This window comes from Atractosteus spatula, chromosome 15 (assembly GCF_055471065.1).
Source record: "Atractosteus spatula isolate fAtrSpa1 chromosome 15, fAtrSpa1.hap1, whole genome shotgun sequence".
Lineage (NCBI taxonomy): Eukaryota > Metazoa > Chordata > Actinopteri > Semionotiformes > Lepisosteidae > Atractosteus > Atractosteus spatula.
In genome coordinates this window covers 16638267-16654205 of record NC_142720.1, presented here as the reverse complement: position 1 = coordinate 16654205, position 15939 = coordinate 16638267, and the positions used below count along the sequence as shown (strand labels likewise).

Here is a 15939-nt window from a genome sequence, read left to right as displayed (position 1 = left end):
GGAGGAATGGGTGGTAGGCTTGTTCTACTTCCTTTGCAGCAAGGACTCATTCAGTCCAATGTTTTCATAGCTGCAGAATGTAATATTAAACACGGCTTCACTCACCGTCTTCACAATATTCTGGCCACGCCAAGCACACACACAGATCCACACAGTGCGAGAAGTTCTGGTATGAATCTGTCTCACTGCTGGTGCCCGAGACCACAAAGACGATGCCTATGCCTAGTGGAGCCTTTGGCATGGAGTCGCCCTCTCCAAAGTCTTTACCCTGTCAAGGAACACAAAACTGTTCAAGACGGAATCCTATTGACAGGCAACTCATAAACTCAGTTCAGGTGCTAAAGCTGATGTAGTTGTCTATTTGCTCACATAGATTTGTATTTCACAAAACTCTCTGAGCAGATCATCCTATTGCTTTGTGCTTCTGGGATGGGCTGCATGTTGCTCAGACCCTTAGCAGGAATATGCAGCTTTGTAATAACAGATGGACAGATGGACAGATGGACAGATGGACAGATGGTTTCACATGGTTAAGACTATGAAAAACAGGCCCAAATGAATCAGGGAGCACTTTCAGGCACATTTATTTAGTAGATGCAGCTGTTATTAAAACATGATAATGAAAAGCATTTCTATAAATGCAAGGTAGAATTACTGGAATGTATTGAGATGTGTTCAATACAAAAGCTCAAGAAAACCAACTCCTGCCCACTCCCCTTGTGTCTGCAGCTGTTATCAGTGCTACAGATTCATGCTAAAGCCTGTTTTTGTTTCAAAGGGGAAATGTCAGGATTTTTACCTCTGTTAACTCTACATGAGAACAAATGAATAAATTCAGATTGAATGGCTGAAACCCAATACCCCTAGACACAGGGAACAAACTGCCTGACTGCAGTGCAATCCCCAGCTCCTGGTCCACTATGTTATCTTATAAACCCAAACCACTTTCACCAGGAATGCTGCAGTAGACCAAGTTAAAGAGTTAAATCTGCATGCTTTCGAGAAAACACTTTGACATCTAGGAAAAGTTGCAAGGCCGTTTCTGTCTTTCTCGTTGCGTTAGTGCTATTTTTGAATTCCCATTAATGAGTTTTAATGTCAGCTTTCATCTTCATGCTTCATGTTATCGTCCCGGTAATCAGAGTAATGAGGAGCGGGGACATTCATATGCTTTGTCCAGCTCAGCTAGCTATTAATGCAGCTTAATGATGTCACCAGGCTGCTCTGTGTTAGCGCCACTCCTACATACTGACCTGTGCTGCTCTCTTTCTGCGAGCTGGCTGAGCTCAAAGCATCGTGCATGATGAGGTTTGCAGTTCTGCTATCTTGCATCACCTAAAAATGACACTCATGGCATCTGTAGAGTGCTGTAAATGTGCTCTGTAGAGCATTGAAGCAAATCGCATGATACAAGATAGCCTATAAAGACATATAAAAGTCAGGTGAGACAAAGCAGCACTGGGAAAGGAGAAGTGAAATCGTCTGGTCAGTGCAAAGCAGAAGCATGGATGAAAAATAGCAAAACAACCTTTTGAATAGCCGTGAGATTCTATCTATAGTGCTCCCACTTTGGTGCAGAATTTGGCCAAGTATTTAGTGAGTAAGGCATGCTTGTGGTTAAATTAGGCAATAAAGAAATTCCCTCACCAGGTTCCTTATCTCTTGGAGATATTAGAGAATGGATAAAGAGTGTTGGGGAGGACATGTCTTTTATTTTGCCCAATTCACCCTCAGACACATTGGCTCTCTTTTTCATACCCATGTGAAATATTCAATAAGATGTATCAAACTTGCGCCAACAGATTTAGGAGAAATATCACCTTTCCCCTACATTAGCTTATAATGTCTCCTAAAATGTTGCTCCTCTTCCCAATCACTCTTCAATTAAACAGCCATAATAGAAATATGTTAAACATTGATAGAGTGACTGTGGAGCCCAGTGGGGAGCCTTGTTAACTTTTTATTATGAACCCCGCTCTGTAAAATGCCACGTGACAATATACTGCAGTAATGATGGCTTTACTCAACAAGAAAGCGCGATTATGCCTCATCAGCAAGTAGTTTGAAAAAGGTCACTGAACTCAATGGGTACTTATCTCTGAACAGATAATGCATCATCTTTAGTGTGAGTAATCCAATAGGATTTTAATGATGTCATTACTGATTCAAACTGTTCAAACTGTGAAACAAATCATTGAATTAATATTAACAGGGATCTATTTGCAGTGACGACTCTGGTATAACCTTTCAGCAGATTCATGAGATTTTTTCTCAACCATAAACCACTAACATAATTCAAAAAGAAAAAAAATGTTTTCGGATCAAAGTGTCTGGTTTAATTCCCATTTTGGACATCATCTCCAGTATATTTATGATTCACGTTGGGAGGTTCAGTTGTTTGTTTATATCTGTAAACAAATGCTTTTTCTCAAGAACAGAATATTCTGTGGCCTAAAGCCAACAAATATTCTCAATGGATCCTTGATGTCTCATAGATGTTCCCAACACATTTACATTCCAGTGGTCTATGGTAAATGGAAAAATGTCAATCCCGTGTTGGAAACTTATGAATGAAAGGATGCCGAAGCACTCAGAAGTTAGAAAGCAGGAATTTCACAATGCAGGTGCATACTGTTTTAGATGAGGTGCAATTCACAAAAGCCTGTTTTGAGTGTTATCCTACAGTAGGTATAAGTACTCCACATAGGATTACGTCTGGATGCATGTTGTTACTTGTTTAGAAATTGCAGGGCTGCATGGACTGACACCGACCTGTAACTGCTAAGCCACTTAGAGCAGCTCCAGTCTACATTGTTGAGTAACTCCACACACAGCTTTGGCATGCTTAGTACCAGTGCAGAAGAAAGGAAGTTAACCTGTATCTTCACCCCATTCTGTAAAATAATCTATTTAGAACAAGGAGGAACTGGTCAGTCTGTCCTGACAAGAATTATTAACGCTATTGGAGCTAACGTAAGGTATCGGAAACTATACATTATACATACCCCTGTAATGTAACTGTAGCACAGAAGATGGGGTGGTTATTGTTGGGGACATTCTAAGCAACAGAGAAGCTGAAGCTGAAGATAAGCAGACAAAGCTAACTAATGGCCGTGCCCAAGTCAAGCAAAACTACATAATTTGAAGAGCTATTATTTTTGGGGAATAACTACAAAATAATTCCCATAGCAACGGTAATTCATTGTAATAAGCCAATCAGAAACACTGCATCTTGTCGAGAACAACACACATGAATTGCACAAATATGTGAATAAAACCTGCTTTGCACGTTTCAACATAAGTCTTCATGTGGCTGCAAAAACGAATGCCCTGTATGCAGAAAAGATCACACCAACAGATTGTTCAAATTGTCTGAACCTTTGTGAGTGAAAGCCACTTACTGTTCCTGCTCATCACTGTTTGGAATTCAAGAGTGTTCTACTTTAAACACAATAGCTACTATGACTATACAAAGCATGGTACATCATCCCTGGGAAAGCCTGCTCTTGCAGGTGCAGGAAGGGTCTCTTCCGCTGCCGAGGTATGAAACGAAAACATTTCAATTTCAAATAGGGATGAAGTACTGTCTCCAGACAGGTATCACATCCTCTTGTGTGTGAAAGCAAAACAGAGGTGCTGAGACATGATGTGAAAATACCACGTTACAGACCAGTGCATTTTGGAAATAACGGCTTCTAATTCGTACACAATGCAAAATTATGCTACCCCAAATAAGAGCACCAGCGATTACTCTGATTCCATGGGAGCCCAATTCAGTGCCATCTAGGATGAAAAACCACAATCATTCTGTCCAACCTGTACATTGCAATTCAGGCAATGTAACGCAAAAAAATCAGGGCAATGCTAAGAGCATCCATAATATGAACAAGGCCATAATCTGCCCCTTGAGTGTTTAAACAATTAAAGACACCAGGGCTCAACCAGTAAAGACAGTCACTTAGTGATCAGATTAATCCAGCTAGAGATCACATTCTCCAGCCTCGGTCAAGTCACTAGCCAACTACAACCAGCTAGAGATACCAAGATTCTCCAAGGGGTGGGGCACAACTAGAAGAGAGCTGCTGGGGTAACTTGGCATTAGTCCACCAATGCTCTCACAACTTCTGGCAAACAGCAGATCCTGAAGTGACCTCAGCAAGAGATGTGAACTAATCAGTGCCACCTGACCCATCGGGCACTGTGGAGTTTGCATGATTTTAAAGCAACATATTGGAAGAGCATGTCCCATTGACTCCTGAGTGTTTGAGTCTCAGCAGGTGAGTCAAGTCTTAAAACAACTGTTAATTCCAAATTGGACATTGGGTAGATATACAGTTCAACTATTGTTAGAAAGAAAGAGCAGAATAAGACATGAGATGAAAACAGAAACTAAATATTTCAGTATATAAAAAAGCACAGCCAACTGGTTTACTTTTGCACTGAGCAATGGTAAATGTCATTGTGGCAAGTAAAGGTGTAGTGTTTGAAATCAAGAGCACACATAAAGCAAGACACACTAGAAAGCATTGTCAGAAGTCTTGTAGACACACCACCAAGCAATCTGTGGTTTCAGTCCAAAACAAAGAATGCACGCTTATCTTTTTCCATCAGCACTTCACATGAAAAAAAAGCCCTTTTCACAGCTTCTTATTTTGAATCTTCTATTACAACATTTTCTGTAAACTAGAAGCCAGGTCAGTGTCATGAAAAGCCCTATTAAAGTATCTATAACAATGCTTTTTAAAATTACTCAATGTTCTCTCACCTTTGAATATAGTAGCCAACATATGAGAACCTCAGAACACCGTGTTCATGGTAGGAAATATTCAATGAACACATTTGTACCAACCATACATCTAGCCTCTGCAAATAATGAGAAACCTAGCCTATTAATTGTAGCAAAAAGCACTTAAAGCATCACTTAAACAAATAGGACGTCAATGTTTGGAAAACAACAGTTGTGTTACTGGTTTGCCTATTGCTCAAGACTACAAAGAAGACCTGTACAGGTCTAGTTTATCTATTAATTTATCTTAACACTTTGTTACACTTGGACCACACAAGACCGAGGATTTATTTTACTGACATATTGAAAAAAATTAAACATTTGCAAGTTATGTCTTTACACGTTTGTTGAGATGATGACTAACATTAGAGAAAAAGAAAATGTTCCAGCAGATTCTATAAAAGCTTCTGGTGATAGAATAAGAGGAAAAAGGGGAAAAATGCTGAACTTCATTTATATTTATAGAGAGAATTCTGTTAGACAGACTGTGTATCACTTAAATTTAAGGTGGCTACTTGTAAGACCTTTTGACCCAACTGCTATCTCTGTGACCTATCTGTGACCTGTCTAACTTGGTTCCCTGGATTTCCTGCTTTGATCATGTGACCAGTCATGTCAGAGAGCTACATGTTGACTGCACTATAACAGGCAACCACACTCAGCTCTCTCCCCACCACCACAGCACAAGTGTTAACCACAAATTCCGCTCATCACCACACACTGGAAGGTTTCTCATGGGAAAATTTTAAACTCTTTACCCTGTCTTCTTGATAAACAGACTCTTTTTGAGAATGCATCTTCCGCGGTATAGATATAAGCAGTAGCGCAACCCTTACCTTCCTCCGCATGTAGTTAAAGGGTTTAAAGAATACAGCATGTGGGTGAAAAGGCAGTCTGGCCATTACAGATGAAGGGGCCGATCTCTCATGATTCTCAGTACAGAATAACACAGAAAGAACATTACATAACTAATTCTCTTCGGTCCCACTGATACCCGACTATGTAAAGCACTTAGCAATGGCACACCCCAACAGAAGATGTTATATAAAAGAAAGTGATTGATACATGAATGGATTTAATGATTTTTTTAAAAAAGAGCAGCCTCTGCCTTATTTCTGAGATGCTTTCTTGAATACAAATCAAATTTTTGTATTTGAAAATTAGATATAAAGGCTGTCTTTTATGACCACAACTCGACCACCTGACTGAGCGGAACATACTGGGCTGAGAAGGCCTGAACTAACAACCTAGTGCTGTGTCCCAGCAACAAGGAGCTACATGACTGTCGGTTACTGTAATAAACGTGCTGCCTCAGGGCTCACACTGGAACTCAATGAGATGGAGATTGGTCACCTTAACCTCTACAGATGCACCTCCTGTTGCTCAGCAACCAAAGACTGGCCACCTGACAGAAGCTGTCTGGAACCTTTTACATAGCTCACCTAGTTTGCTGAATGAGAAGTACTGCTGTACTTGAAGGCTTACTGTAGCATTTGTTGTAATATTATGAAAAAGAGTTATTAATTCAGTAACAGTCACTTTTCAGACAATCCGTAAGGATCTTGGAGACTTGATAACAGTGTTACTCTGAAGAGAGTTTTCACATTGGACCAATCACTAAAATAATAAAGCTGCAGAACCTTGTGATTGGTCACAGGACAGGCCTCTGTGGATACCTGTACAAAACAGTGTGCAGTCTGTGCCCAGCTGGCAGACAGCATCATGCAGTTCTCACATTTCAGAATGGACAACACTCCCCACAGAAAGGCTGCACTGTGCCAACACTGGCTCCATGATTTGAACAAGGACAGGTAAACTGAAAGGGATCCCCATGCAACAGATTAGTGTCGTAACAAACAAACAAAAAAGGTAAATGACTATAAATTCTTCCAGCATATAAATGACTTAACATTTAATGTTCAATGCTGCTATAACCAGATATACTATCACATTGATTAAAATGATCTTACATTGCATGGTCTCAAAGGAGGAATTCCATTTCTCTCAAAATCTTAAAATTCCCATGCACAAGTGACTGTAGTTAGTATATTTCAGTCATGGTTTAATTACTTTCTGTATTATGTTTGTGCTGCTAAGTATGTGTTTTACATGTATTGAAATTGAAAATGCCGTCAGTAGGGCAAAGTGACTGAGGCTACAAGCAAACTTTGTATCTTAGAAGTTTTCTGTCATCTGAATCTGACTTGAATTTTAAAAGCTACTGTAATTCCAATTACGATGCGAAGAGCATGTTTTTAACACGATCATTAAGTGAAAGAATGAGTTATTATACTGTAGATTAAACTGTAAGTGTATACTACAAGACAATAAAAACAGAACAAATGAGTACAAGAACCAATATAATTTGTTGCATTTTAATACATCTCATTATAGGACAGAAAATAATTATGAAAACAAAGGAAAATGTGAATATAAAATGCAAGTTATACGTAACAGAGTAATAGCTTTAGTGTAAAAACTAAATGTTACCTAATATAGTATCAGGTAGACATACTAAAATCTCATTGGCTATCAGAAACACATCAGGCGACCAGTGCCACACTATCTAAAGACTTGCATAAGTACAGGCAGTATTAGCATTGTGGAGATTAAAATATGTGGTGAATACTACAGGTCATGGGGAGGAAACCTCACATGGCAAGATCATACAAATCAAGCATTTAGTATGCAAGACCCCAGAGGGGGTTCACAAAACCTGATACTGTGGAATAATAGATAATAGAAAAATGTAAGGAAGAAAACAAACTGTCCAAAACTGATGTCAGCATCCTCAGCATAAATTGAATATGAGATAAGTGATGATCAAGTAGAGGGCTTGAGAATACCCTGCCGTAAGTACAGGGGGAGCAAAATACACATTAGCTCAAAATTGTCTTAGTGGTCTTGTCGATGCTCAGCTTCTAATGTTTGCTTAAACTTGGGATACAGAACAGAGATGAAGAATTAAGACCACATTACATGAAATTTAGGTTTTCACGTTTATATAGGATGATTCAAAACTTAAAATAGGCCCTTTTTCCTCTTCATTGCTAAATACAATAATTTTAAATGCAAAAAATATATTTAAATTCAAGCGCCTCTATCATTTACACATAAACACTTGAACAACTGTCAAAATAGCTGACTAAAGAACAAAAAAAATGTTGGTAAAATTAAGCAGGGTGTTGAGAAAAGTTGTTTCACTTTCACAGCTCCTCGTCAGAATGTGTTTAAAGTGGAATCGTGGAGTCCTGTTTTTACTCTGAATGAGTAGGAGTGAACGGTCTTTGAAGACATAAAAGGAACAGCAAAATTCATTAGAAAGACATGTCCCCAATGAGTCATCCCTGCAACTGGTCCATCAAACCTGTGGGCAGATACCTTGGCAGAAGAATCAACAACAGCGATATTACAGAACGGTGTGATGTCCCCGACGTGTTATGAAGCTAAATTTTATCAGCCCACTTAAGAGCGGTTAAAGTTCAGAACATAAAGGCTTCAAACAAGAATTGCTCTGTGAAGGTGGCGTTTCAGTGGCACCATTAAAACCCAGGCAATCAGCTGCAAGGACATGGCTGAGCAGCTGTTCCAACACCAACCAGCCTTTGTGCAAAGAAGTGTTTCCTTTTCTCTGTCTTACATAAACTCTCTCAGAATTTCCATTTGCGTGTTTGGTTCTTCTAGTCCATACAAATAACCCAGAAACATCTTTCTGCCCTCTGTAAGAGAATGAAGAGATTAGTTTCTTCTCAACTTCCTGTGTTTAGCATGCCTTTTAGGCCAGTAGTTAGTCTAATTATTCTTCCTTACAGGGTCACAGTATACTTTTTGCAAACGTTGTGCAAAAATTGCTCATTACACAACATACTAAAGGGGGACTGGCTAACATCTTCATTCTATACATCAAACAAAATTTCTTCATTTAAAAACGATACTTTTCATGACATATCCTAGAACTGTGTCAAGCTTTCATGGTCAGAAGAACATTATGAGAAATGGACAATCTTCCGTGCCACTGATCTTCATGTCAGGTTTTATCTGCTGCAGGCTCTTAGATGCGACACCACTATGTATTTGGCATTTCAGGGTAGTTCCTTCGGGTCAGTATCTATTACATTTTAAAAGACAAACATCTGCAGCTTGTAGCACATAAACCCTGAAATGGATCAAACACGTAAACAATGGTCGTCTTTTGTATATAACCTAACTAATTCCCCCTAAGTATACCATGTAAAGGCACCTCTCTGGCTCCAGAAAATGTACATCATGCTGTATCTGTCAATATCTTCCTCTGAGATCAACTGATTCAGGGATTCTGACTCTGCCACAGACCAGACTCTATGGGTGATGGAGCTTTATTGGATGTAGCGCCATTTTATATATTGTATCATATGCCCAAGGCCATTAGAGGCTCTGGGTCTGTCCACACTCAAGATGTGCTTTTTTCCACTAAAGCTTTTTATGCCTCATTTCGTTTTACTCCAGGTTTCACTAAATCAGCTTTCTGAGCTTTGTGGTTGTGTTGTCATTATATGTGTGTTATTGTACAGTGTTCCTTGAAAAGCACTCAAAAGTTTTACCATCATTATCAGTGCCAGGACAGACTTCTCAACACATACAACTACACTCAGGGGGATGGGACTGAATTGCTCTGCCAAAATGAGTCGTTCTTCAGTGGGCTAGTTTTGCGAATACACTGTTAGGTAATATGATGTATCAAAAGCACAGCCAGCTGTTACATGGCTTTGGAACAAGTGCAATAAAACTTGCAGAAAAGAAAATTAGAGCCATTTTAAAATTGTTTCTGCGTGAGCATCAAGCGCCACCTAGTGTAAAAGATGTGACTCTTCAACCTTTCCTTTGAGCTTCTTAGGCTATATCAACTTAGACCATCCATCCAGCTATTTTATAAAGAAATGGGCTGTGGAAATCCAGAACCATACTCAGTGGGTAGAACACCAGTCCTTTGCTGAGTGCACACACAAGCTCACAGGGGTACGCTAGAGACTTTAGAGTCTTTGGAAGGTGGAAGGACACCAGAGCACCTGGAGGAAACCCACATGAACATGTGGAGACCATGCGAACACCACACAAAAGGTGCCCCAATACAGAATCAGGATCCAAGAGCCGAAAGATAGCAACACTATCTGCTCTGCCAACATGCTGCCCACACACAGAAAAACAGGTTAGAAATGTAAATAATTGAGTAACTGCTGAAGCTTAGTTTTAAACAAAAGAAAATCCAGCGTGCTTCCAGTACCTTTCCAGTAGCCTCACAAATGAAAAGCCAGTATTGTCCGGCACTTCTATCTGTCAGTGCAGATGTTGTTTTGTTCATTTTTTGAATTGGTGGTTCCAATTCATTCCCTATAGGGTCATTCCATCTAATATCAATCACCCAGTAACCTTACTCCCTTTAATATTAATAACAACATCCATAAATATTTGCCCATGAAACTGTTAGACTGTGATTTCTGGACCTGAATGACCATCCATTGAGGGAGACAAAGATTCTCATAATGACAACTTTTAACCCTTAAACCATCTAAATCCTCATGACTGATCAAAATGACACTGGTGGGTTTATATTGTTTTAAATGTACAAATATGGCTGTTAAAACATTTAACAATCTGTGTCAACAAACACAATTATGAAAAGTATCTCAAAACACAAGTAATACTTTAGATCTATGTTTACATCTTATGAGGTTTTCATGCTGTGCTCACCACTGGCTGCATTACTGTTTTTGATTTTGTTAAAATGGACAATATCCATTCACACAAATAACAAATAACAAAAATACCCAAACAAAAAGATTGTTATTGGACAATGAGTCTACACCCTTGTTTTTGGAAGGTTATTATTTATAAACAGTGTTAGTATTAGACATTTTAGTATCTCAGGAAAATTGTTCGGTTTAGTGTTTTAGCCTTTATTTTCTGTAGTGTAGTTTTTTTAAGGGGGAATAAGTGACTGGGGATTGCTTTTGATCATACATTTTTTTGGATTCATAATTTGTTGTAAAGTAAACACGATCTTTTATCTGTCTTATATATATTTTATACATGTATGAGTGTTGGTGTGTACCATATATAAACATACACATTTTTATAGTTTACAAAACAGGAGAGAATTCACACTCTTTAGTTTTAAGATGGGAGGGTGAATGGATATACAGTAGTGTATAATCTGAACATTAGTAGTTAGTAGTTAGCAGTTCAATGATCCAAAAATCATCTAGCATTTTTTTTAATGAAGCTAAAGTATCGGCTTCACAATTACAGGTCTGGATAGCTTGTTCCATACCTCCACAACCCTTTGGTTAAAGAAGTGTCTTCTGCTCTTGCTTTTAAATGTCTTGACTGTGATTCCCAATTGAGGAAGTACATGAGTGGTTAGGTGGACTATAGTGTGACTGCAGTGTGAATGCTTTTTGTAAAATAGAAGACGTTATCCTTCCAGCAGAGACAAAAATTGAGCTTCTACTGTAGAGGAAATTTCTTGCATAATGCTCTCCTCCCATTTTCTAAATTATTGAATGCTCTGTACTGTACTGTGTGCAGTAGTCTTGCTTACTATATATGCTACCCATACTTATCTTGCCAATTGGGTAACCTTTACAATCAGAGTCTTACACTGTAGGTAGGGGTTCACCATCTGAGACAGCACACTCTTGTCTTCCGACACTATTACAACAGAATTCAGCGATACCTTCTTCTCTTTATCCAGGAGATTCTTTTAAACTGCGAGTCCTAGAAAAGTGGAACATATTGTAAACTGTAAAAAAAAACTCCCAAGAGTCACATCCCCATGGAGAAAAATTTTTAAAGAGAATGTTTAGAGTTTTACAAAACTATTTTGTCTGGCAGGCATCTATATTTGGAGAACAAAGAACTAGTAATGATTTAGTTAGCCTGGTCAGTACCTGGATGGGAGACCTCCTGGGAAAAACTAAGGTTGTTGCTGGAAGGGGTGTTAGTGGGGCCAGCAGGGGGCGCTCACCCTGTGGTCTGTGTGGGTCCTAAAGCCCCAGCATAGTGATGGGGACACTATACTGTAAAATGGCACCGTCCTTCGGATGAGACATAAAACCGAGGTCCTGACTCTCTGTGGTCATTAAAAATCCCAGGGCAGTTCTCGAAAAGAGTAGGGGTGTAACCCCAGTGTCCTGGCCAAATTTTCCATTGGCCCTTATCAATCATGTTCTCCTAATAATCCCCATCTATGAATTGGCTTCATTACTCTGTTCTCCTCCCCACTAATAATAGCTGGTGTGTGGTGAGCGTTCTGGTGCACTATGGTTGCCGTCGCATCATCCAGGTGGGGCTGCACATTGGTGGTGGAGGAAAAGAGTCCCCATTACCTGTAAAGCGCTTTTAGTGGAGTGTCTATTAAAGCGCCATATATTAGTGTAAGCTATTATTATTTAGTTCTGATAAGTTGGCTGGTGCAATAAAAAGACACAGGAATATCAAAAATATCAATGGTGCCTTGTAGGAGTAGGTCAAATGCTTATGATAGGTGTTATTTCATTTTTTGCTTCATGTCGCTTTTTTTTAAAAAAAAAAGTACAATAACTAGTTGGTTGTTTTGATTGCAATTGGTAAAATAAGTTTTAAAAAGTCAAAAGATCCAGAAAGCATATGTATATTTGTCTCATTTAATAGTGTTTTTGGGAATGAGAAAAAACGTCATTCGTGATTTAACAGACATTCGGCAATAACGGACACCTATACTCCATTATTAGCCCGTTAAACCGTGGGTTTACTGTACTTTTTGAAAACAGAGACTATACGATAAAACCACCCGATATGTGAAAAGTGTATTGATAATGTCCACGAGGTGGCGCTAGAAGTACTTCTTTCCAGGGAGCAGATATTCATCCTTACAGTACATGATGAGAAGTTGTTAAGTACTCGACAAAACCATTCTGCCCGTCTTTTTCATACGATTACTAGAAGCCTATTGATCCATGGTTATCATCCACCTGGTTCTTCACCTGAATCGGCAGAAACATCGCGGGGCAGCTTGTTCCACACCCTCGACTCATTTATCTGAGGAAACAGTCCGATTTCAGTCCTCGATGCACGTTCTCCTAAATCCTCAATTCTCCCTATACGAGCTGTACGTGATGCAAAATAAGAGCTGATAAGAAAATTGACAATGATTTTTGGACTTTATTCAAAAATATTGATTTCATTTCAGGGGAAGAAAGGTGTTATATGTGAAAGATTCAAAATTCATAATTGTTTCTTCATTTGTACTCGGTATTTAAATTTGCAAGCAAGACAGTACCTGACACTTTAAGTGTGAGTACTGCTATGCTCGAGATTTTCCATGCAATTTTTGCAGTGGCTTACTTTTCCCACTTAAATGAGAATGTAGCGACAGATTAGGGGAATGGAGCTGTTTTATCACATTTTTTTCCCTGCAAAATACAAATTTTAAAGACTTCAGAGATCACAACTGAAATTGTGCTTTATGAGCCTTGCATGAATGTTTTTAAAAATTATTTATTTGCTGTAGGACAGCTGCAGCACTGCTAGACAAAATATTTCAAAGTAGGCTGTACCCTTTTCCTCCCTTCTTATTAATAATGTCTCTCAAAAGATTATCAAAAGAAATGTATCATTTATGGCTCCAACACATTCACAAAGTCATTATGAAAAATAATCCTTCTGTAGCATATGCAATGACATTCTATTGAACAGACATGACACAGGTAAATTCATCATGCTGATCAACGTTTGACATCAACAGAACGGGTCAGCAGGTCTACTGTGAAAGACACTGTCAGCCTGTAGAACTGCTGGAAGAAATACAAGCTGCACATACTGTAAGTGATGCATGCCTTGCACTAGGTTGCAAATCATGTCTTGTGGGTCTAGGTCCCATTCCTCTTGCAGAGCCTGTACAAGCATGTGCCGGTTGGCTGATCTCTGAGCCCTAGACACCACATGCTGTCCCAACTCATTCCATGAATTTCAATGGTTCTCATGTCAGGTGAGGAGGATGTCCACAACAAAACTTTGAGAGAAAGCTCCACCCTGAAATCCTTATATTTAAACAGAAAGGTTTAATTGATATGTTTTTTCATCTCAATTCTTAGATTAATATATGAATATATAGTACAGGAACTGATCCTAGTACTGTAATCCATGCATTTTTTTATCTGCTTTATCCAATACAGGGTCATGGGGCAGCCAGAGCCTATCCTGCACAAGGGAGGATACACCAGGATGGGACGCCAGCCCATCACAGTCATATTACTGCAGTGCATTTATTATTTTTTCAGTCATTTTCCATGCAAGCACTTGTCAAGCAGCAAATATCTATTTGAGTCAAGTTGGAAGAAACTATGTGTTGGCTAGGCAATGCAAACATACTTGTTCAGAAAACTTAGTGACATTTGTCAGCCAGGAAACATCAGGCTGCTAGCCTGCTCTCCTGCAAATGGCCATCAGGTGTCACTGTAGACTCATAAATGGAATTCACTGACTCACCTGCATCTTCTCACAATTCTTTCTCATTCACATTGCACTTTTCATAGCAAAGGTTCCAAAGAGCTCCACATATAGGAAAGGACCCAAGTCATTCACCCAAAACCTCTGCTCAGATGCATCACTGTCAGACGATCAGACTTATTCTACGACCCAGAAACCAAATTTTAATTCAAATGATCAAAATTCTAATCAAGGCACAAAAAGAAAGCAACAAGAGAAAAAAAAACACCACAATGAAAATAATTAAATTGTCTACTGCTGAAGAAAACAAAGCTCCTGTTCAATTAGAGAAATGAATTAACTCTCACCTGTCTACTTGGATTCCACACGTTTTTCTTTTCATATTAATTCACACTTTAGAATATCCCAACTCCTGTCTCCAGGAGGCCACCTGTTGTTCTTTCTAGCTACATTCTGAGGTGCCAATGGTGCCAATAACCTACTCAGAAGTTAGAGATTTTAAGACAATGCTAAAATGTAAGTAAACAAGAAACCAAACCCCCACACCCAAAGAAGGCCCTAAAGCCGAAACGTTGCGTTTCTCTTCTTCTCTTTTCAGCATGAAATAAACTTTTACTTGTTCCTTTGCAGCCTACGCATGCTAACGCAGCCACCTACTTGAACTACCTCGATATGTTATAATGTAATAATTCAATTAAAAACTCAATTAGGAGCTCCACTAGTGTGAGTCTGGAGAACGAGTTGTCAAATTCCCGTTAAAGAAGTCAGGAAAAGATGTCTTTTCCCTAAACAAGAGTTAGTAATTCTCTTGTCCTATTAATGTTTCTACTACACTTCTAACATCTTCCCACTCCCTGTCAATAATACAAAGCCTTATCAACATGGAACCAGTCATTGGACATTATGCTCAGAGGTGATCAGACACCTCCCCCATTTTGCTCTTCATGTCTCAGCCTTAGTGCTGAAATAACCCTGTTTTGTAACAAATTCAGTACATTAAGCAGTGGTCCACATGGTTTAATAAATCAATTAAGAAAAATATAAGGAGAAAGTAAGTCCTTTCCAATAAGACTAAAAAAGAAGAAAAAAGAAAAATAAAATTGTAGGCATTTGTAAAAAGGATATTAGAAATGCAAATAAAAAATATTATTACAATGAAATCTAAAATAAATCAAAAGTTTCAAAACAAAATAACAGTAAAGGATATTACAGATAAGAATGGGAAGATTTTTAATATCTAAAGAAGATTAATATTTCACTTGAGAAGAATCTGACAACACTCTTCAGGGTGAACAATGAAACAGTAACAGCATCTAAAAGCACTAGAAGACAAAACTCTAGACTGAATAAGCTCATTATACAAAAGAAAACAAGAGATATCATTCATAGACCGTTAACAAATTGTCTGTCACTCAAGGCGGATGTAATACCCATTAACAGGGCAATTGCTATTATAGCACCCACCCAAAAAATTGTAATAAGTCGAATCAGTAATTACAGACCAGTAAGTCTTACTTCTATTGCATGTAAGATGGTTATAGAGATGTTACTTGTGAAAAACTATTAAACATATTCGTTAATTTTAGTACACTTTAAGTAAGAAAAACAAAACAAAAGATTCCCAAGACTGGGAATAGTTCTTCAGTGTACTGCTAATGGAGTGCAACAAAATGATAGTATGCGCACAA

The 15939-nt window shown here is 38.6% G+C and overlaps 1 long non-coding RNA gene across 1 annotated transcript in view; it reads right to left on the bottom strand.

The window, feature by feature from the left end:
* The window catches only part of LOC148820133 (uncharacterized), a 52924-nt gene that overhangs the window by 36128 nt on the left and 857 nt on the right, over window positions 1-15939 (bottom strand). The gene's annotated exons all lie outside the window — the stretch shown is intronic.